Source organism: Trifolium pratense, linkage group LG2, assembly GCF_020283565.1.
Source record: "Trifolium pratense cultivar HEN17-A07 linkage group LG2, ARS_RC_1.1, whole genome shotgun sequence".
In the NCBI taxonomy this organism is placed as follows: Eukaryota; Viridiplantae; Streptophyta; class Magnoliopsida; order Fabales; family Fabaceae; genus Trifolium; species Trifolium pratense.
In genome coordinates this window covers 6,345,113-6,349,628 of record NC_060060.1, presented here as the reverse complement: position 1 = coordinate 6,349,628, position 4,516 = coordinate 6,345,113, and the positions used below count along the sequence as shown (strand labels likewise).

At 33.5% G+C, this 4,516-nt stretch overlaps 1 long non-coding RNA gene across 1 annotated transcript; it reads left to right on the top strand.

Moving 5' to 3' along the window:
• Positions 1-546: 546 nt before the first annotated feature.
• On the top strand, positions 547-3,914 carry LOC123906627. Its single transcript, XR_006808953.1, has 3 exons — positions 547-986; positions 1,555-2,007; positions 3,686-3,914. It is a non-coding gene; the product is annotated as an uncharacterized LOC123906627 (long non-coding RNA).
• The last annotated feature ends 602 nt before the right edge of the window (positions 3,915-4,516 follow it).

The window sequence follows — 4,516 nt, the reverse complement described above, 5'->3', positions numbered from 1 at the left end:
TTTAAAACCACAAGAAAAGAAAATACCACACTATACATTGTTATTATCGAGAAAACACATCTCCTAATTATAGGAGTAACAATAGTTCAATATTCCATAACGCTAAATTTATTAGTCTTATGTTTTTTTTCCTAAAGTTTTAATTTGTTATAATTTTTGCTTTAGGTTTTTATGCCATTTGCGCCGGCCCTGCTCTTATATGTCTAACATTTAACTTATTTATAAGTGTCCACTAGTACAAATATAACATATTACACAGCATGTTTACATCTGACGAGCATATGTCAGATGTAAAAGGCTATGTGGAGTAACCTTTTCATCTGGCTTCAATATCCACAGATGTAAAAAATAAATAGACAAGACTTTTTACATCTGACTTCAATGTACCAGAAGCATAACTAAACGCGGTGGCAATCTTGTAATTATGGTGAAAATTATCTAAAATATGTATGTATCTGGCCATATTTAGGCACAGATGTAAAATGTCAGGTTAAATACAAAAAAAAAAAAATATTTTTGGAACGGTAATAGTGTGATATCTCTCTCCCAAGACTTCAGAAAAAACCCTCACCTTCGCAAGAACCGGCGATGCAAACCCTCACCGCCGTCCTCTACCGGCGACAAGATTGAACCCTCCGCAACCTTTAATCAACTCACCACCAGCGCCGTCCTCTCTCTCACTCGCAGTCGTCCTCTCTCTCACGAACCCTAACTCCAAATCGAAGCTTAACTCCAAATCGAAGCTTCTCTTTCTTTCTCCGGCCTCTACTCTCACGAATCGAAGCTTGTCGTTCTCTCTCACCCTAGATTCGCGATCGAAGAGATGTCTCTCTAACACTTGTTCTCTCTCGAACCCTAGCCTCCAATCCCTTTCATTGAATCACAAATTCTAATCCCTAATTGAAGAACCAAGGCTTACTGAACCCAAATCGAAGCTCAGTGAAACGAATCAAAGCTCTCTCAGCTCGTTACAGAGTCATAAACTGGTGAGTTCTGACGATTAAGGGTTTTTAGGTTTTAGCATATGTTTATCTTTCATTTTAATCTTTGATTTTGATGATTAAGGGTTTAATCCTGTGTAATTTTTTGTAATCTTCTACTTTTGCTTTTGTATATTGAACCATAAAGTGGGACTTGAATTGTTTTTTGTGAATGTGATTATTGAAAAGATTGATGTTTTGTTTTTATGGTCAATCTGATTATGGAATTTAATTAATGGGCCAGAATTGATGTTTGAAGCATTGTGGTGTCAGCATAAACTGTCGCCGTAATTGGTTTGTGTTAAGTATATTTTAGCTCACAACATATGTTTTATTTTTTATATTCTGAGATGTGATGATCTCTGGAGAGAGCATAAATTGAAAATGGATTATGTGAACATGGATATGACTTTATGGGACACTGCGAATTATATGAAAAATGAGAACTTTGTTGATGGGTTGTAGGATGATGATATTTTGAGCTTTATGAAACTGTGTATGACTTTGATTTACAGTTTTAATAATGTTCATTTTGATGCTAATGCGTTTGTTTGCTTGACTTTCTACATTGAAGTTCCGGGAGAAGACAATGGATGATCAAGAACCTACTGATTTGCTGGTTCATACAGTCGTGGCCTCTGTTGTGCCAGAATTGCTTAGCAAGAAGACTACTTTGAAAAGGGTGACTTGATTTCATCTCAATTTTTATGTATTTGAAACATAATTTATCTTTGTGTTTGATGGTTAACACTTAACAAGGTTCCTCTTTATGGTTGATTTTTATGCCTTTATTATGATTATTAGAATTTAATTTGTTGTTCTGAATTCTGAACAATGGTCATGATCCTTAGCTTAGCTATTAAGTAGAAGGTTTAGGATAAATTGGAAACTCACTCATCTTTCTTCCATGGCCGAACCACACACTCCACCATCACTATACACTCACTCAAAATTCATCTCTCCACCATTTTCATCCTTTCGAAGCTTGTTTGAAAGCTAGGAGTTGTGATGAGCTTCCTCTTCTAAGGTAACTAGAACTTCTTTTCTTCTCCATAGCAGGTCAAGCTCTTAGAGCTTGAAGAATGGTTTTATGTCTTTTTCATATTTATGATTTAGTTAACTCCTAATGGAAGTCTTATAGTAGCTATTATGAAACTAGTGTGTTAAGGGTAGTTAGATGGATTTTCATGGTTGAAACCATGGCTTTCACAATAGTCAGTAGCTAGGCATTTGAGAAAATTCCAATTAATCAAGAACTTAAAGTTTGTCATGGTTTAATTAAAATTAAAACTATTCTATGACTTGTGGTACTTACACTTTTCTTGTGTTTAACTTAAAAGAGAAAAGCCCTAATTTATTTGTGCAAGTCATGTCTTCTTTAAAAGAAAATTTACAATTTATCAAAGACATGGGAGTTGCTTCTGCTGCTTTGAAATTAGACCCTCTGTAGCTTTTGAAAACATGTATTGATGTGGTCTAATTTTGAAGAATAAAAGTGAGGGTTTAAATCTACTTAGCTTAAAATTTTGAGTTACTTTGGAAAAGAAATTTTTAAGTTAAGATAAGCTTTTGATGATTGTTTTATACAAGTAGATTATTGGTTTTGGGAATGAAATGTTTGAACTAGCCATGTTTTATTGAGGGCCGAGGCATGTATAGTACATGTATCATGCTTCTTTTCAAAATTTTCATGCTATTTTAAAAAGAGAATGATCATGGTTTAGAAGAAAACAATTATTTAGTAACTCAATGAAATTTACTTTGTTTGGAGATGAAACTAGAAACTTTTTCATTGCAACATGTATAATTATTTCTCATTGTGATTATTAAGTGATTGTTTACACGAGCCTTTTGATCTTTAATAAGGTTGCTACATGTTAAGTTGACACTGCTTTATGTAAGATTTGCTTCAAGTTTTGGGACTGGTTTATGCAACATATTTGGGGTACAGCCTAACGGCAATGACTGTGGATATTATGTAATGAAGAATATGATTGACATTGTCTCCGCTAGTATTACAAAGAATTGGATGGAGGTATTATATTTTTCTTTATCGACATTATATGTATTTTTCGTTAACCTCTGTTGATGTTTAGCAGACTGCTTATGCTTTTATGGTAAATCTGTATAGGTTTGGTTGGCACTTAATAAGTGAAATTAACAAACAAATAGTGTAGATAGTGGAACCACAAGTTAGATTATGAGACAGAAGTATTGATTGCTGCATTTTTTCTGCATAAAAAGAAGTATTGATTGCTGCATTTTTTCTGCATAAATGAGACTGGTTTTCTGTATATTCATGCATAAGAATGAGACTGTTTTGCTGTAAATTTCTGCATGAAATTGGGACTGGTTTGATGGATTTTTCTGCATAACAACGGCACTGCTTTGCTATAAATTTCTGCATAAAAAGAAGGGCTGGTTTGCTGCATTTTTCTGCATAAAGGGGACTGTTTTCTTTGTTTCTTTTCTGCAGAATTCTGCAGGTTGCATGCTCCCAATTGCGCGGGCGCGCCACACCCTTCGTGGGGCGCTCGAGGCAGCAGCCTTTAGCTCACTTTGTGTTGCATTTTGTTCGATTTTAGATCATGCAGTATGATACTACCTGAATGTATGTTAATTTATATATATGAATAAGTTGATCATGTATACATAATGAATTTGAGCCATGTATGTATAAGTAAATATATATTTACATATTGTAGGTGTTCGATAATCCCACGACATTAATAGAGGAGGAGCTGTATGAATTGTGAAACCGCTGGGCAACTTGTTTTCTTGACCTATATATATAATCCTGAGGTAGATTATGATGTTGCCGATGAGGCTTAGGAGCTAGCTAGGTTAATTTGTATGATGTTACGATGGATTCATATTAATTATGATGTTTTGAATTGTAATGACATTTGGTATTTTGCTTGAATGTTGAATTGTATGACATTTTGGATGAATGTTGAATTGTATGACATTTGGTATTTTGGATGAATGTTGAATTTTAATGACATTTGATTATATTTTGCAACTGTATTTTGGTTGAATGTTAAATTGTAGTGGTATTTTAGTTTTTTTAATTATAAAAAAGGATTTAAAATATAAAAAAGAAAACGCAGGGTTTTGAAAAAAAATAATTAAATAAAGTTACTATTTTACATCTGGTGGACTTGGTCAGATGTAAAAGGTCCAATTTAATTAAAAAAAAAAAATTGGTCAGCTGAAACTTGAGAACAGAGGTAAAAGGGGATACTTTTACATCTGGCGAATGTCAGATGTAAAAAGCATAAACTTACTACTTCTCGTACGTCTACCTCTGACTTGGGCCAGATGTAAAAGGGGGTTTTGGCCAGATGTAAAAAGTGTTTTCTGTACTAGTGGTCATGTTAACATGTGCACCAAGGGCACATGTTAGGGTATCTAAAATTAGAAATTTATATTTAATAACATAAAATAATTTAATGTTTAAAAAATATAATGCACAAGTTACAAGAGAATATTACTACATTTATATTCTTAACATGTGCATTTGGTGCATTTGTTAA